Source organism: Gracilinanus agilis, chromosome 3 (genome assembly GCF_016433145.1).
Source record: "Gracilinanus agilis isolate LMUSP501 chromosome 3, AgileGrace, whole genome shotgun sequence".
Taxonomy (NCBI): Eukaryota; Metazoa; Chordata; class Mammalia; order Didelphimorphia; family Didelphidae; genus Gracilinanus; species Gracilinanus agilis.
In genome coordinates, this window is record NC_058132.1 from 99,700,750 (window position 1) to 99,720,835 (window position 20,086).

General features: G+C 38.2%; 1 protein-coding gene across 2 annotated transcripts in view; it reads left to right on the forward strand.

Annotated features, from left to right (window-relative positions):
• ACER3 (alkaline ceramidase 3) overlaps window positions 1–20,086 on the forward strand; it is a 188,953-nt gene that overhangs the window by 141,217 nt on the left and 27,650 nt on the right. The gene's annotated exons all lie outside the window — the stretch shown is intronic.

Below are 20,086 nucleotides of genomic sequence, written 5' to 3' on the forward strand. Positions count from 1 at the left end.
CTCTTATAAAAATGAAATTTTATTGTGAGGACAGGGAGAACATTCTGGGCAAAGGAATGTTGTAATGAATCTATTAAAAATAAAAATAAAATGTTCCTTTCCCTCTTTTTTGTGCTGAAAGCTTCAACTTTTCATGTATTAGGTTTCTTAAAGTGAAATACAGTTCTATTTATCTGTTCATCTTTTTATTTGTATTGGTCCTATCAGCATAGTTCCTTTTAATCACTGAGAAAATAATCAGGAATATAAACTTTTTAATGAATATATTTTCCAGATTTTCACATGCATCAGTGATCAAGTTGTCATAATCCTACCAATGCAAGTGCCAAACCATCTAAGTCTTCTCCCTTTTCATATCTTGTCCCTTGATTCTCCATAAAGAATCTCCCTAAAGCCCTGGAAGACATCTGATGGTTAATGTCTTATGAATATTAGGATAAAATTCAAAGGAGCCATCTGTTTTTCCTCACCCTTACTATTTTAGTGATTTCATTTCCCTTTATTTTACTTTTATTTACTCATGTTAATTGTGAGCAATAACTCATAGAATAGGACTTTATAGTTCCCAGTGTCCTTTCCTATGAAACAGCCCTATATAGTAGATAGTACAAGAATTCATATTCCTGTTTCACAGATAGGGCAACTGAGGTGGAGTGATTTGTTAAAGGCATCAAACCAAGAAGCAGAAATCTGAAGAAAAAGTATCAGAGCACTCTGGAAATGAGGACTAGGAGAGATACAATTTTTGTTCATATTCATTTAAGATATCCCAGGAATTGTCTTTAGAGATGGTAGGCTCTCCTTCATTAGAGCTCTTCAGACAAAAGATAGGTGGCTGCTATGTTTTGTTATGTTATTCTTTATGTATATGTTGGGTATGTTAATGTTTGGGTAGGTGTTGAACTAGATTATCAGCAAGGTCCCTCTAACTCTCAAATGTAGTGATTCTTTCATCTAAATCCTTTTTCTAAATATGGATACCTAGTCCTCTTCAGTTTACCCCAGTAACTGCATCACAGCTCAATTTCATGTTTCCTCTAAGTCAGAAGTTAATGGTTAAAGAAGTCTTATTTTCACTTAGAGATGTTCCCAAGAATCCCCTGGTACTGTATTCTAGGTTGTGGGTAGAGGGGAAAAAGGAAGGCAAGATGAGAAATAGAAGTGATGGTGTATTCCTTAGACCACATGGAGGAGGCCAACATATAGATTCAGAAACAAAAGTGAATGCTGTCTGTGGATTTAAAGAGGCAAACTTCACAGGTACAGGATGAGAAAGGTAGCTAAATATCATTAGTTCATGTGAAAAGAACTTGAGAAGTTTGGTGGATTGCAAGTTTTTTATGAGTCTGTAGTCTGATATGAGAGCCAGAAAAATTTAAGGCAATATTATAGAAGTGAAGACTCCAGAATTAGGGAAATCACCCATCTCTAATATTGTGTTCCATCCTATGGACCCCATTTTAGAAAGAACATTGACACCTTAGAATGCACTTAGAAGAAGATAGCAAGGATGGACAAAGAACTGAGATCATGCCATATGAGAGTAAGCTCAAGGACTGTTTAGCCTAGAGAATTAAAGACTTTTAAGGAGGACTTAATAGTTTTCTTCAAATATCTGAAGGATTTTCCAGTGGAAAAAAGATTTGATTTGTACTGCTTGGCCTCAGTGGACAGAACCAGGAAAAGGGAGTAAGATTTCTAGAGAAAATTTCTGGTTAATGTCAAGAAAAACTTAACAGCACTGGTCATAAAGTGAATGGGACTACCTGAGGATGTGGTAAATTCCTTGTCAATGAAAATCTTCGTGGAGAGACTATTTCACCAGTTGTCAGGATTATAATTCAGAAAAACTTTGAACTAGATGTCCTTTGAGATGCCCACTAAGCTCTGAAATTTCCAGATTCCATTATGTACTAATCTGTTATACATATAAGAGTTAAAATAGGGGTTTTGACAAAATAAGAAAACAGTTTTTAATAATTTAAGTTTTAATGAGAGTATAGTAGAGTTGTAAATTATTATTATCCCTTTAAGCCAGAGAAAAGAAAACTTCTAGCAGCTTTTAACAGTGAACAATTTAGTTTACTACCTAAAAATGCCTATATCTACCTATAACTGCAGCTAATAACTGCCATTAGAGAAAGTCCAGCTGATCACCTTTCAGCTCAGCTCACAAGGCAGAATATATATATATATATATATATATCAACCACCAAGTCACACCCAGCAGCTAACTTCCCCCCAATTGTCAGCAACTGACCCCCCCCCAATTGTCAGCAACTGACAGTCCGCCCAACTGACACTGGCCCAGCAGAGGGCTTCCCCAGTTCATACTTCCTGTCACTGTGGCCTTGTTAATCCCTACACATCTCTATGATAAGAGGACCTCCAGGTCCCCCATTAAATTAGAGAAAAGGAATAAAGAATTCCTTTTTCCATACAGATGATGAAACTGAGTTTTAGAACAGGAAACGTGAATTGCCCAGCAATACCCAATAAGTAAGTGGTAGAAGCAAGATTCCAGCCACAGTCTTGGATCCAAGCTCACTGTACTGTCTGCTGCAATAGTAGTCAGAGGATTGATCTTGGAAACAGAAAGACCATAGGATAACAGATCTGGATGTGGAAAGGACCTCTGCAGCCACCTGTCCCAGGCTCCTCATTTTACAAATATGGGAAATGAAGCCAAGACAGATTACATTATCTAGCCATAGGCACACAGGAACTAAATGTCAAGAGGTTAGATTTGAATCCAGGTCCTCTGACTCCAATGCCACATTCTTTCTGTTCTCCCATGCTGCCTCCTCAGACTATCTGTATAAGCCTAGGCAAGTCATTTAATGGCTTTCAGCCTTAGTTTGTCCACCTGTAAAAGGGGGATAATAATGGCACCTCCCTCTTAAGGTTGTTGTAAGGGTCAAATAAGATACAAAAAACATATAGTACTTTGGTAACTGGTAAAATGCTACATATGTTAATTCTTATTGTTATCATTATACCCCTTGGCCTCCCTGTACCTTACATTTGTTTGTCACATGCTCTTTCATTAAAGGAGGCAGAATCAAGATAAGAGACCATAGGGATGAGCTTGGTTCAACTTTCTAACTCTATAGATGTGTATCAGAGGGAAGTAATTTGTTGCTAAAATTCACATTTCTCTATAGTTCCTGTCCTATAATTTTCAAACCAGAAAAGATGCAAAATTGCAAAAGGATGTTAACTGATGAGTGGCTACTCCTAGGACATTTCCATTGACTTCCAGATCTCCAAGCATTCTGCTTTCAACTCCCAAAATCTTATAGAGAAGCCAAAACAATGCCTCTGCAGAAAACATCTATTACTTACTAAGAATGCACTTGTCACATATCATGTCACAGTGATCTGAGTTTTAGTTACTGTAGTAAGCCATATGGTAGGAATGTTAGAAGGAGAGGTTTATAGACACCATCAGCCTTACTATTTTAGCATTACAAGAAATAGAGCTGAAAGAAACCTAAGGATAAACCTCTCTTATTTTGTGGATGAAAAAACTGAGGCCCAGAGAGGAAATGGGGTTTATTCAGATTGATACATAAGGCAAGTAACTGAGCTGGACTTCATGGCTCAGGTCTGTTGATTCCAAATTTCATGCTGTCTATGGAGCCATACCAAACCTTTTTCTGTAGCAAAATTTTAGATAAGGACTGGTTTCCCCCATCACAAGAGCTCAGCAGGTGCTTGCAGGTTGCCAATAATTCTAGTATCAACACTTGAGCAAAATAAAAACATCTGGAATAGTGTGTCCAGGTTTGAGCACTGAATTTCAAAAGGGACATCAAAAAGTTGTCATTTCTAGAAGGGAGTGAACATGCATGAGAAAGTGGACATATATGAAAACGACTTTAAAGAATGGGAAATGAGACAGGGAGGTTGCTCAGTGATTGAGTACTAGACAAGGAGGTAGAAGGTCCTGGGGCCTTAGACTTTACTTGCTTGTGGCCTTGGGTCACTGAACCCCAAATTCCCTAGCCCTTCCTGTTCTACTACCTTAGAACAGATACTAAGTATCTATTCTAAGACAGAAGGTAAGGGTTAAAAAAAATAACTGGAAATGTTTACCTTGAACTGGGGAGGGGAGAACTTTGTAAGTATCAAATATTTTTAAGAACTCATTTGATAATAGGGAGCCAATTTGTTCTGAGTGGCTCCAGAGTAGAATCAGTGATGGAAGTTAAAGGAAGCAGATTTCAGTTCAATGTAAGGAAAAACTTCCTAATAGTCAGAGCTGTTCGACTAACCAGCAGAAACTTCTAGGGCTGGCCTGCAGAAAGGGCCACTCACTCCTCCCTAGGGTAGAGTAGCTCCACATTGACATGTTTCATATGATTCTTACTCACCACTCCTAATTCCAGCCTCAGGGGCCAAGCAGAGCAAACATAACCCGTCTTCTACATCATAGCCTTCAGGCATGTAGGGACAGCTCTCAGCTTCCCTGTCTTCTGCCACTCTTCCTGCCCCCTGATTACCTAGTTGTCCTTCACCACACTGTCTAGAAATGTAATCCTAGCACATTTACCCTCATTACAGCACCCAGAAGTGGCACCAAATATTCTCAGTGGGATCTAACTAAGGCACAGTGCAGGGGACCAATCGTGCCCCCCATCCCCAACAATTTTATTCTAAGACTTTAACCCATTAGATGGTAACCTGACTCCAGTCCCAGCTGGAGTTGTCCACTACACCATTTCTACCTCTCAAGAAGAGACTTTAGTGATCATTTGAGTTAATTCCCTCATTTTACAGATGTAGGAAATGAGAAGAGAGTGATGTTATCAAAGATCACAGAATGAGTTAAGGGCAGGGGGAGGGCCAGGACTAGAACCCAAGACTTCTAATTCTAAGTTCATAGCACTTTCCATTATATCAAAACTAATTTAAGAGCAACTAGATAGCACAGTAGAGCACCAGACCTGGAGTCAGAAGGACCTGGTTTCAGATCTGACCTCAGACACCTCCTATCTGTGTCATCCTGAGCAAATCACTTAACCCCAGTTGCCTAGCTCTTGTCCTTTTGTCTTAGATTTGTTACTAAGACAGAAAGGGTTAATAATAATAATAATTTAAGCTGCTGTTTATTGACAGAACAAAGGAATAAATATAGGTATCCCTTCCATATCATGGGGGTTAAGGGAATAGTGCCCCCACAATCTGGAAATTCTGTGTAAAAATTTTTAGCCCTCCCTTTATAACAGAGAAGTCTAAATTTTAGGGAATGTGGTGTTTATAGCACCTTATTATAAAGATTAGGTTAAATATTTGATCATAGGCTATATCATAGGTCAATGTTAAGTAAAAATACTGTATGAAAAAGAAATTTTTAAAATGTGAAATAAATGTGAAGTGTTTTAAATGAAGCAAATTTGAAAAGAATACTAAGCATACTGTATATATAATAAAAGACTTATTTTTTCAAATAAGTTTTGAAATTCCCTACTGGTGCTCACCATTGGCCTGTGGTCCTTCTCTGCAATCCAATTTTAACTTTTATTTTCACTGTAAAAAGTTTTTTTTTTTTATTTATGGTATCAAAAGATGAGATATGTTGATATCATATAATACCACACATATAAATTATGCATTTCTGAGTTTTTAACTTTTTCTGTTATCTTCTGGCCTTCATATGTCATCTGTGACTTCCACAGAACTCCCCCAAAATTCCCATTTAATTTCTTATGTTGACCTGCAATATAGTAAAACTGTAGTGGGGAAGGTTATAATGTGGAAGAGATACCTGTTTTTAAAACACAGATGCCTTGGAGGGAAAATCCATTTACTTTGGAGTAATGTTGAACTGCTTAACTTTCCTATATTCTTATCTGTGCTGACCTGTTTACTGACTATTGTAGCTGAGCTCCCATATGTGATAGAGGTCCTCCCTGGCCTTTACCCAGGTCAGACCATTTCAAGTTTGTGCTCAGGTCTAGGTGCCCATGTTCTGAAGGATATTGACAAACTGGAGCATGTCCAGAGCAGCATGACAAGGCCTGTGGAAGGATTGAGAAATGTTTACCCTTAAGAAAAAAACTTAGATCATGATATGTAAATGTCATAAGTGCTTGAAGAACTCTTCTGGGGAAAAGACATTTAATTTGTTCTCAGCCACGGAGGAGGGTAGTGCTACAAGCAATAGGGGAAAGTTGCTGAGAAACAGTTTTGGAAATATACTCAGGAAAAAATTCTTAACAGTTCAAACTGCCCAATAATGGAACTTGCTGACCATGGAATTAGGTTTCTCATCCCAAAAAAGCTTTTAATCAGAGACTGGATTATTCCCTTTTTAAACTAGATAACCATTCATATGGGCAGTGGGAGGTAGTAAATTACAGAAGATCTTGTACTAGATGCCCTGTGAGGGCTGACTCAGATTCTGATTCTAATGTAAAAGAAGTCTGTTTCCTGGATTATGGCAACAGGATGAATTAGATAAAGGAACTACCAGGATATTTATTTTACTTAATTCACAGGATCACAGAATATTAAAGTTCAGAAGGATCTTAGAAGCCATTTAGTCCAACCCCTTCGTTTTAAGAGGCCTAGAGTAGTAAAATGATTTGCCCATGGTCATATTGCAGAGTAAGTTATTTTTACATTTCAAAAGATGTAAGCTGCAAATCAGAAGCTATAGAAAGACTCTAGCTAGTAGTATTATCTGGAAGAAAAAAGATCTGAAAACAGTTCATTTTAATGCCTTGAAAACTGGTTTTACCCAGTTTTAAGAATTTGAGTGAGTTATCAAGCTGAGATGTTATTGATTAACAAGGAAGGAAACAAAGGCAGGAGGCCATGCCATCAAAAAAGCCTTTGAGATTTATTTATTTCTTTTGCTTCAGCACAACATTATATAGCATAATTGCCTTCCAAGACAAGACTTAAAAATCAACAATAGCACCCTGGGCAGGTCACTTGACCCCCATTGACCTACCCTTACCAATCTTCCACCAATAAGTCAATACACAGAAGTTAAGGGTTTAAAATTTAAAAAAAAAAATCAACAATAGCTTCATTGGGAAAAGAGATTTAGAAGTGTTCTATGTAGCTCCTAAGGACAGAATTAGGACTAATGGGAAAGGCATTGCAAGAAAGCAAATGCTAGCTCAATATAAGAAATAATAGCTCTCATTTCTATGGCCCCTTACAATTTACAGAACACTTTCTTTACAAGAACCCTATGAGATAAGTAGGATAAATGTTTTGTCCATTTTACAGATTAATTAAATTTAGATGACTTGCTCAAAATCACACAGATAAAAGCCAGCATTCCCTAAGTCTTTTAACTCCAAATTTACTTTTCTTTCTGCTGTACTAAAAATCGTATCCTCATTACTAGAGAGATGTCTGAAAGTGGAATAAGATATCTTCAAGAAGAAATTAATATTATTGTCCTTTGATAGAGGAGATTCATGCCTCAGGGATAAACTAGACTATGTGATCCTTATAATGCAAAGATTATTATTAGGTGGGATTCAACTTAGATTATTTCAAACTCAAATTGCATGTTAATTTAAAAGTTATAACCCTCTTCTATCTGTACTTTTGCTATCTAAATCTGATTATGTTTTGAAACAAAGGGGCAAAAAACTGGATAATATTATGACTTGGAGCCCAGATCTTTGATGACTTGAGATAAAAGTTTAAAAAAATTTTTAACAAAATAGGACGCTAAAACCTAGAATAATTTAGCCATTAGAAACCTTAGTACAAAAAAATATTTAGACTAGGAAGTGATTTTATAGCATAGGAAGTTAGTTTGTGAAACACAAGGCTAGAAGGAGCATTAGAATTCAAAGTATAGAACAAAAGAATAGGATATAGTATATAGTAATATAAAGAATCTTGGATTTGGAATCAGAAGACCTGAGTTTGATTCCTAGGTCTTCTGCTTACTACCTCTGTGATGTCAGTTAACTTTTCTTCTCTGAGTTTCATCAGTAAAACAAGAGGATTAAACGAAATGTTTTCTAAAGGCCTATCCAACTTAAAGTCCTATAATCTTTGCCTTTTTTTAATAGCTCTTACCTTTTGCCTTAGAATCAATATTAAGTATTGGTTCCAAGGCATAAGAACGATGAGGACCTAGCAATAGGGGTTGAGTGGCTTGCCGAGAGTCACATAGATTAGAAGTGTTGAGACCAGATTTAAACCCAGAACTTCCCATTTCCTTACTTACTTTTCATTTCCTCATCTGTCCCTTGAAGTCATGGTTGGACATTAAATTGACTAGAAGTCATAAGCCTTTCAGAGTTACTTATCTTTACATTGTTGTTGGGATTGTATAAGTTGTTCTTCTGGTTCTTCTCCATTTTGTATCAGTTCATACAAGTCTCCCTGGGTTTCTCAAAATTCACTTTATAATAGTATTCCATTACATTCATATACCATTCATTTACCAATTGATGGGCTCCTCCTTAGTTTCCAATTTTTTTAATCACCACAAAAAAAACTACTATAAATATTTTTGTGTTTATAGGACTTTTTTTCTTTGTTCTCTTAGGGGGATATTAAGGCCTGTAAAAAAGATGATGGGCACCAGGGATGTTAAATATAATCTAAATGATTGTGGGTATACACACTGGGTTGAAGGAGAGACAGGACCAGGATAGGGAGACCAGAGTACACAGCTAAACTGCTCCTAACTGACAAGAATGGCTGTTGGCCAACTGTCTCCTGCTCACCACTAGACCAGAGTCTATGGAACCAAGAGGCAAGGTAAAAGGTTTTAACAGTTTTAATTATGTTTAACTAATTAAAGGTGGGATAGGGAATTCTACACTAAAACCTAAATGACGAAAAACCACAGGGCAAGGGGAGGACTTCTCTACTCTAACTCTAGGCCAGGCAGGGCTCAAGGAGCAGTTCTGGAGTCTCTGGGAAGGCTGCTTCAAACCTGGTTCCAGCCAGGTTTGACCAGCACAGCTAATGGGCTGAGGGTGGCTTTGGGGTTCTCACGGTAATCCACAGATGATCACAGGATGCCAAAAGCCAAGGTGGTCCAAGGTATCCAAGGAGAGAGAGTGTGCTTGAGATGCTGTCCACCAGATCCCAAATTCCTCCTCCACCTGGTGCTGCTCTGTAGTTCTTGTCCACTTGCTTGATGCCACCACCACTCAGGATCCCAGGGAATCAGGATGCAGGGTGTCCTTAACTCTGAGATCTCCCAGGGCTAGCAACAGTTTGTGCCAACCACTAATGGAGTCTCTCTCAGAGCACAAGCCCACTTCCTCCTCCTTCATTCCATCTTGGAATGCTCCAGTCCTTCTTACGAGGTCCAACCTTAATACTTAATTAATTTCTAACTAATCTTCCTCACAACAGGCCTAGTAAATAACTTTTAAGGCATAATTTCAAATTATCCTTTAGAATGGCTGGACCAATTTACAGCTCCACCAACAGTACATTAATATGCCTAAATGCCTCCTCTGTATTTGTCATCTTCCTTTTTTGTCAATTTTACCAGTCTGAGAAGTATGAGAACTTCAGAACTGCATTAATTTAAAGTTCTTCAATTTGGAGAGTTTTTTTTTATATGACTATTGATAAGCTTGGATTTCTTCACATGAAAACTGCTTTTTCATGCCTTTTGATTATATATTATTACAGAATGGATCTTATTCTTATAAATTTGAATCAGTTTCTCATAGTAGAAATTAAATATTTAGGGCTTTAAATGAATGCCTACCCTTTCACCCAGCCATACCACTGCTAGGTTTGTACCCCAAAGAGAAAATAAGGAAAAAGACTTGTACAAAAATATTTATAGCTGTGCTCTTTGTGGTGGCAAAAAATTGGAAATTAAGGGGGTGTCCATTAGTTAGAGAATGGTTGAACAAATTGTGGTATATGTTGGTGATGGAATATTATTGTACTGAAAGGAACAAAGAAATGGGGGAATTCCATGTGAGCTGGAATGACCTCCAGGAATTGATGCAGAGTGAAAGGAGCAGAACCAGGAGAACATCATACAGAGACTGATATACTGTAGCACAATTAAATGTAATGAACTTCTCCACTAGCAACAATGCAATGATCCAGGACAATCCAGAGGAACTTAGGAGAAAGAAAACTATCCACATCCAGAGAAAGGACTGGAACCAGAAATGCATTAGAAAAATATTTGATTAATCATGTGGTTTGATGGGTATATGATTGGGGTTTTGGACTTAAAAAGATCACTCTAGTGCAAATATGAATAACATGGAAATAGGTTTTGAACAATGGATATGTGTATAACCCAGTAGAACTGCTTGTCAGTTTTGGGAGGGGGGAGCAGAGAAAGGGGAGGGGCATCATGAATCATGTAACCATGGAAAAATATTCTAAATAAAAAATTTTTTAAAAAGAAATTAAATGTTTATCAGAGAAATATGCTGTAGGGCTTTTTCTACTCATTGCTGCCCTTCTAATTTTAGATGTATTTGTTTTGTTTGTGCAAAAACTTTTTTAAATTTTATGTAATCAGAATTATCCGTTTTATTTTCTTTTATCCTTTCTGTTCCTTGTTTGGTCATGAACTTTTCCCCATCTATGTATACAAAAGATAATGTCTAATATGTTTATGATATGACCTTGTATCTCTAGCTCATGTATCCATTTGGATCTTATCTTGGTGTGTGGCCAAATCAAGTTAGCAAGCATATATTAAGTGCCTACTATGTGCCAGGAACTGTGAAAAGTTAAAAGGATAGGAAAAAATGGCAAAACTTGTCCTTGCTCTTGGATCCCACATTCTATGATTCAGACAACATTCAAACAAGTATGTACATACAAGATAGTAGAGAAAGTAGGAGGTAGTCTCAGAGAGGTAGCACTGACATTGAGAGGGACAAGGAAAGACTCCTTGTAAAAGGCAAAACTTTAGCTAAGTCCTGAAGGAAGCTGGGGAAGCAAGGAGGTGGAGATGAGGAGGCAAAGCATTTAAGGGATTGACAGCTGCCAGTGCAGATGAAAAGAGTTGGGAGATGGAGTATCCTGTGTGAGGAACATCAAGGAGGCTACTGTCTCTGGACCTCATAGTATATAGAGGGGAATAAACTGTAAGAAGACTGGAATGGTAGAAAAGGGTCAGATTGTGCAGGACTTTAAAAGGCAAGGGACTTTATATCTGATCAAGGAGGTAATGGAGAATCACTGGAGTTTATCAAATGGGGTCAATAACATAGTCATATGTGTGCTTTAGGAAGATTAGTTTAATAACTGTGTGCAAGTTGGTCTGGAATAGGGAGAGACTAGCTGGCAATTACAATAGGCCAGATGCTGGGTGATAAAGGCCTGCCCCAGGGCAATAACAGTAGCCCAGGAAAGAGGAAGCCTATTACAAGAGATGTGAATATAAACTTGACGGGAGTTGGAAAGACATTGGTTATATGAGGATGATTGAGAATGAAGAGTCAAAGATGACATCTAAGTTTCCAGCTTGAATGATTGGGAGGATGGCTTTGGTGGTACTAGAGAAGTTTCGAAGAGGGTGGGAGATCTTGGAGGGAAAGATAATGAATTCAGTTTTGTACATTTGAAGTTTGATGTCTATGAGTTATTTAATAGGCAGTTGGAGATGTGAGATTGTCATTTGCAGAAAGAGAATAATTGAATCCATGGGAACTATTAAAATCACCCATCAAAATAGTTTGGAAGGGGAAGAGAAGAGGGCCCAGGACAGAGCCTTGGCAGACACCCATGATTAGCATGTGCAACCTAGATTAAGATCCAGCAAAGAAACAGACGGAGTGGTCAGACAGGAGGCGAACCAAGAGAGAAGAGTGTCCTAAAAACCTAGAAAAGTGAGTATCTGGGGAAAGAAGTTATCAATAGCATCAGAGGCAGCTGCCAAAAGGACAAGAACTTCTCTGACTTGATACTCTTACCTGATCTGTTTCACTGTTTCACTAATCAGCCTTACACATATGCATGCACACACACACACACCCTCTGAGATGATATCCTGGAAAACACACTGGTCAGAACATGTGACCCTTTAAAAGCCTCTTTCTTCTCAAGGCTTCAGTTTCTTTCATAAAATGAAGGAATCGGGCTAGAAGTTCTATTAAATTCTTTCCCATTATGAAATGCCATGTTATAAAATGATGTAATTATTTAATTTGTCCTACTCAGAAAATAGTTATGAAGGAATTGAAGTAGACTTGGTGAGGTTCTCGTGTACAGAAAACTACATCCATTTTTGTGAATTTCAGTGATATGCCAAAGAGCTCTGGTATGGACATTTTGCTTGGCTTTTAAAGGCTTCTTACCATCAGGTTCCAAGTTTGTTGTAACATGTATTAGCTTTTTTTTTTTTTAAGCATTTTTAATATTCATTTTTAACATGTTTACATGCTTCATGCCCCTACTTTCCCCTTCACCCCCACTCTCCCCCCACCCATGGCCGACGCGCATTTCCACTGGTTGTAACATGTGTCATCAATCAAGACCTATTTCCAAATTGTTGATAGTTGCATTGGTGTGGTAGTTTTGAGTCCACATCCCCAATCATGTCCACCCCAACCCATGCGTTCAAGCAATTGTTTATCTTCTGTTTCCTCTCCTGCAGTCCTTCCTCTGAATGTGGGTAGCATCTTTACCATAAATCCCTCAGAGCTGTCTTGTGTCATTGCATTGTTGCTGGTACAGAAGTCCATTACATTCGATTTTACCATAGTATATCAGTCTCTGTGTACAATGTTCTTCTGGCTCTGCTCCTTTCGCTCTGCATCAGTTCTTGGAGGTCTCTCCAGTTCACCTGGAACTCCTCCAGTTTATTATTCCTTTTAGCACAGTAGTATTCCTTCACCAACATATACCACAATTTGTTCAGCCATTCCCCAATTGAAGGACATACCCTCCTTTTCCAGTTTTTTGCCACCACAAAAAGCGCAGCTATAAATATTTTTGTACAAGTCTGTTTATTTATGATCTCTTTGGGGTACAAACCCAACAATGGTATGGCTGGATCAAAGGGCAGGCATTCTTTTATAGCCCTTTGAGCATAGTTCCAAATTGCGAGCCAGAATGGTTGGATCAGTTCACAACTCCACCAGCAATGCATTAATGTCCCAATTTTGCCACATCCCCTCCAGCATTCATTACTCTCCCCTTCTTTCATTTTAGCCAATCTGCTAGGTGTGAGGTGATACCTCAGAGTTGTTTTGATTTGCATTTCTCTAATTATTAGAGATTTAGAACACTTTCTCATGTGCTTATTGATACTTTTGATTTCTTTACCTGAAAATTGCCTATTCATGTCTCTTGCCCATTTATCAATTGGGGAATGGCTTGGTTTTTTATACAATTGATTTAACTCCTTGTATATTTGCATGTATTAGCTTTTATGCTAAGTTTGGAACATAAAAAATAACACAATTATTTGACCCCCTTAAGATAAATGCCCCTTCTTCAGTTGCCAAATGTTTTGCCAGTGAAGAATGCCCTGTTCTTTCTGCATGTGTCACATATATCCAGTACTTCTAACATGGCCCACTCCCTTCTCTTTGGGTAGGATATTAGATGTAATTTTGTATTTAGTGCTTTTCAAACAAAGAGAAAGATGGGGAGGATATTCTAGGCTATTCTTATCAGTGTCACTTGCTAAATCACCATCTTCTCCAGTCCCCTAAGTATGATAGGTCATCCTTCAAAACTCTGTTCTTAACCTTCTTGTCTTCTCTTCGTCTCATCAGCTCCCAGGAGTTCACTGATCATCTCTTTGCAAATGGCTCCTGTACATATTATATTTCTATATTATTTATACACTTAATTAGGAACCATCTGCATAACTGTAGAAGGTGACTGGTGACTTAGAACTAGGGGCTCAGAGGAAAGAGTAAGATATATATTTCACACATTTTATATATACATATATATCAATATAGACATATATGTATGTGTGTATATATGTGGCTGGGGAGAGAAAGAATGAGTGTGTGCATAAGGAAGACATCAGATCAAGAGGAAGAGAGTAGAAGTTGTTAGGAGACCAATAATTCAGCAGATGGTGATAAGGGCAATGATGACAATAGCAATTTACATTTACTTAGCATGTTAATTGTTGAAAAGTGATTATATACATTTTCTCATTTGATCTTCACAACAATCCTATAAGTCGGCTGCTACGACTATTGTTATTCCCATTTTGAAAGTGCTAAAGTCAGCTCGAGGAAATTAAATGACAACTAGTAGGTGTGTAGGGGTGGCATATCAACTCTGGTCTTTTATGATCCCAAGACATACACTGTTATTCCTATACCACATTCTCTTTCTATACTAATGTGGTAGTAGTAGAAACAAAGGTGAGGATACAGATACCAGAAACATTATGTAGGTATAAACAATAGAATTTGGTAACTAATTGAATATGAAAAATAAAAGGGAGAGAAAATCTGAGTAAAAAATAACCTGAAGGTCATATGCTTGGGAAAATACATTCCACAATATTACTCAGTATTTACTTCCCTATTACTGGAACATGCAGTCTGTGGGTCCTGGAGTAGCCTTGTGTATGCTCCCAATGATCTCTCTTAGGCCCTCTTCTTCTCTCTCTACATCTCTCTATGACTTCAACTCACATAGATTTAATTATCATCTTTTTACTTATGGTTATCAGGTCTTTCATTCCAGCCTCACTCTTGGCCCTGAACTTAAGTGCCACATCAGATTGGATGTCGTGGAAATCTCTGACTCACATATCCAGAACCAAACTCATTATCTCTTCTTCCCACCACTTCCGAAATTCACTATTTCTGTTAAGGGCATCCCTGTCCCTCCTCCCAGGAGCCCAGAGATTCACAATCTCAGACAGGGTCATCCTACACTCCTTCTGACTCACCCCAGCAAAGCCCGTCATTTGCCACATCTTACTAGTTCCACTTCTGTAACATCTCTCAAATTGGCCTCCTTCTCTCCACTCAGATGCCACCTTTTTTCAAACCACTCTTATCACTTCTTGCCTAGACTATTGTTATTGCTTTTTAGTTGATCTCCCCAAATCAAGTCTCTCTCCAATCTGTCCTTCATGCAAATGCAAGACATTTTCCTAATACAGAAATCTGACTCTATTCGGTAAACTCCAGTAGCTCTCTGTTATCTTCAGAACCAAATAGAAATTCCTCTGGTATTTAATTGTATTCACAACCTGTCCAAGCTTTCTTTCCCAACAACACAATACTCTGCTCAACATACACTTGAATTTAGTCACATTGGCCTCTTGCTGGTCCTTCTACCTGGCACTTGTGCTCTGTTTCCCTGCATTGACTATATTTGAAGTATGGAATGCATCCTCTCTTCACTTCTGGCTTTGAGAATCCTTTGTTTCCATCAAGGCTTAGCTCAGAGATTACCTTCTACAAAAGACCTTTCCTGAGCCCCTTGACTCCCCGCCCAAAAAATTGCCTTGCATTATCCGTTTTGTGTATTCTTATATATGTACAGATATATGTACAGACTTGTCTTGCTAGACTCTAAGCTTCTCTAGATCAGTGACTTATTTATTCTTATTATAACCTCAGCACCTAGCATAGTGCTTGGCACAAAGAAGATGCTTAAAAATGCTTATGGATTGATTGGTGATTATTGAACATCCCTACTTGTCCTAATGTACCTTGCAGGGGAATGACCACTATCAAACACTGCTTGGTACCTCTTTGAAATATACAGGGTGTCTCCCGAATCTTTAAGCTCTAATAGCTTAAAACTGAACTAAGGCTTTTAAGACATCCTCTATATGGCCAACTGATTCTCATCAAATACTTTCCTCACCACCATACATAAGCCAGTTTCCAAATACATCAACTCCTTTCCATCTATCTAGTATCCTTAAATAGTTCAAAAGAAGCTTTGACACCAATAGCTTTCATACTAGCTGTTTCCCTTAGCAGAGAACATCTAGTAGTGGCCTCCCCCATGTTTTAAACAGCACCACCTGGCTCCCTTCTCTGATTTACTAAGAGCAAAAAATCATTTCCAAAATGGAGAGGGAACAGATAATCTTGCCATACGAGGATTGGTTCAAGGACCATAGATGGGTCAGTGATTATCACTACCATCTGGCCTGTTTTTCTTGGCCCTATAGGGCAGAGAGGCAGAGATTTGGGCTTTATGTAAGCGAAAATGTCCTTAGTAATCAGAGTTTTCCAAAGAGGGATGAACTGTCTCCAAAGGCATTGTGTTTCCTTTCCCTTAAGTCATACAGCAGAGGCTGCATGACTACTTCCTCAAAAATGTAGAGGAGAAGCTCTCTAATACTCCTGTCTCCATTTGGGAACAACTGGACCAGTAATAGCTGAAGACCACACTGTTAGTGTCAGGAACAAATATTGTCCCTTCTCATCTCATCTGAAACAAGTGAGTCAGAGATACTCTAACAAATAGCACTGCATATATTCGTTGAATTTTAAAAAAAGAAAGAAAGAAAAGCTGTAATGTGTTGTGTCCTTCACACTATGTAAGTCCTCAGAATTGGCTCAGAAGCATTATAATCACATCATCTTTTAGTCTTTCTTATAATGTACTCAGTGTTTAGTGTGCATCCTTTTACCCATTAAAATCCTTCTTCCATGCCCTGGGTTTTCGCAGCTTATGCCAGTAAAGCTCTGACAGGTTCTTCCAGCCTTGAAAAACTTCAAGTCAGTGCATGGTTGTCGTGTTGCATGAGTGCTAGCCTCACTAAGTACATCAAAGCTTATTACCAGAAAGATTGCCATCAGGTGATAAAGGTTTTTGATCCTAGCAACTCATAAAACAGATTAAAAAGTACAGAGTGGACCTCAATCCATGTGATCCCCTTCTTCTTCTGCCACAAAGGTATCAGAGTGGCAGAAATGGGGGACCAAGAGCCCTAAGGCACAATGTTAAATAAATAAATTCATTAATATTAAACTGTTACGTTAGTTAATATAAGAGCTTTGCTCTATACATACAAGGTGACACACTACTGGAAGCCACATTCATTTTGACATTCTCCATATAAATGAAAGTAAAACATCAGTAAAGGGCCACAGCTAAACAGAAAACTATCTGAAGATTTTTCTTGGTGATTTCATTCAAGAAATTGATAATGTAGTGTTCTCCATTATATAACTTTTTAATGGGTAACAATGAAACTTAGCACTGATTGTTTGATTTAAAGTTTGATACATTCTTAGAATTAGGCCAAAGAAAACATTGATCAATCTTTAATTCTCCTGACAAGTGTGAGTATTTCTGGTAAGTAGCAGGATCTGCATTTCTAGACATAGCTTCAAGGCTCATTCCTCTCCCATTTTGGATAAAGGAGGTAATTGTGGGCTCCATATTGCACTATAAAATTCTGTGCTGCAGCCTGAACCCCTCTCAGCAATATGGATCCCACAGTAATTCAGTTTATATTTGGAAATACAATTTTGTATGAGTTACATTAGCCATTACTGTCCATTGTTATAATAAGAAGAGTCGAAACTGCTATGTAAAAGTCATTAGAAAGAAATGGTTGTGTTTAACCTGAAGAAGAGAAGATGGGTTGGACTAAATGATCTCTTTTTTTCTGTTTTTTAAACCCTTACCTTCCATAGAGTTAATACTATGTATTTGTTCCAAGGCAGAAGAGCAGTAAAGGCTAGGCAATGGGGGTTGAGTGACTTGCCCAGGGTCACAGAGCTAGGAAGTGTCTGATGTCAGATTTGAACCCAGGACCTCCCATCTCTGGGTCTGACTCTCAATCCACTGAGCCTCCTAGCTGCCTCCTAAATGATCTCTTGAGAATTTTCCAGTTCTAAATTCTCTGATTCTATAAAGGAGAAAAACAAAACCCATGTGTGGCAGGAGACTCTCCCTGAAACACAACTCTTTTCCATTGATCCAGAATGTGAACATTTTGGAGATAAATAATATTAATACTGTAATATTACAGAAAATAATATTACTATTGTAAAGCAACTAATTTTCAAATGAACTCTGAAGAGCTCTCAAAGAATCTACTTTATCCTACCAAATTCTTTCATCTTTAATCTTTTGAGTAGACCAAGTAGCTTCTTGTTTCCTGTGCTTATTCAATCATCCTGACTGATACAGGTCAAATTAATGATTCAATAGTGTTAATTAGTTATATGAAAATATATCATGGGGCAGCTAGGTAGCCCAGTGAATAGCTGGGAAGGAGCACCAGGCCTGGAGACAAAGAGGACCTGAGTTCAAATCTGGCCTTAAACACCTCTTAACTGTGTGATCCTAGGCAAGTCACAACCCCAATTACTTAGCTCTTGCTACTCTTCTGTCTTAGAATTGATACTAAAACAGAAGGTAAAAGGGTTATTAAAAAGAAAATACATCACAAATGAACAAAGAAACCAGCTTATAACAACTTTCCTATCTTATTAGACAGGTAGCTAAATATTGATATACAGGGCCTTCATATCCCATATCTCAGTCAACCAGTAAACATGTATTAAATACCCACTATGTGCCAGGCACTGCACTAGATGCTGGGGTTAGAAAAAGAATCAAGGAACAGTACCTGCCCTCAAGGAGCTTGCAGTCTTAACAAGAGAAAGAGGAGTGACAACTCCAGGGTTTCATTAAGGAGTAAAATGGACTGCTGAAGAAGACCCTCCTCTGTGGAGATGGGTATCGACCAGAATTGTACCTCTCCAGCCCTGCCTACCGTAGGAGAAAAGGAGGGCCTTTTCATGGAATGTGGCCAATCATAGCTTTCTCCCTATCAAATGCCTCTGATTTTCTAAGCATGCCAACAGTTAGTTCCTAGAGTGAAAGGATGATAAAGAGGCCAACCACCTCATTTTACAGAAGAAACTAGCGCTAGGGAACAGGAGGCCTGGCTTCGTCACTAGGGCTATATCCTGAGCAAGTCCTATAGGACCTCTCAGGTCCTCCTTTCCTTCCTCTGTAAAATGAGCTTGCACACTTTTCTTGGCTTTCTCACTAGCCATTTGGACTTGGGGGCATCCATTTTCCCTCTCTAATACTGTTTAATCATCTGTAAAATGGAAATGATAGTGTCCCCACCGCCCCCTCACAGAGATATTGTGTAGACCAAATGAAATTATTTTCCAAGAGTTTTAGAAACTGTAAAGCTCTAAATAAGTTTTAGCTATGGTTATTGAAATGAAAGCTCGTACCACCGTCCAACATAAATATGATGAATTACCTATATTTGGCTGGTGTCAGCATGTACATCAGGTGGAATTAATGTAGCTTGAATTTCCTTTTCTCAAATGGTTTACACTTCTGTGACTGCCATAACACAGTTCCCACAGGACTGGGAATGAGTAACTAACTATTAGGACAGGTTCTTTTAGCCAGAGGGATGTTATTAAAGAATATGTTCACTTCTCTGCAAATGGACATTTGTTCTCACTTAGGATACGAGCCTTACTGAAATTATATTGTTTCTCAACAGTAGGAAATCACATTGATAAAATGGATCTTGTGAGTGATCTGTCTGCTTTTGTATGACCTAAGGTCTATATGCTTTTTCATTTATAACTATCTCTTTCACAAAATCAAAGAATTTCAGAACAGTGAGGGATCTCAGAGATAAGATAGTTTATCCTTCTAACTCTACCAATGAGGAAATGTAACCAAAGTGAAGTTAAAAGGGGGCAGTTAAGGTGACAGGGAACAGGCCCAACAACAGGAGGTCCTGAGTTCAAATCTGGCCTCAGACGTGCTCACAGTATGACCCTGGGCAAGTCATTTAATCCCAACCGCTGAACAAATTGTAGTATCTGATGGCGATGGAATACTATTGTGCTGTAAGAAATGATGAACAGGATGATTTCAGAAAGAGCTAGAAAGACCTACATGGACTGATGCAGAGTAGAATAAGCAGAACCAGGAAAACATTGTACTCAGTAATAGCAATCTTGTGGAATGGTCAACTGTGATAGACTTAGCTATAACCAGCAGTACAATGATCCAGGACAATTCTTAAGGACTTATGACAAAGAATGCTCTCTACCTCCAGAGAAAGAACTGGTGGAGTCAGAATGCAAATGAAAACATACGATTTTTCAATTGTTTATTTGGGTTTATGTTTCGGGGTTTTAGTTTTATAAGATTATTCACTTAC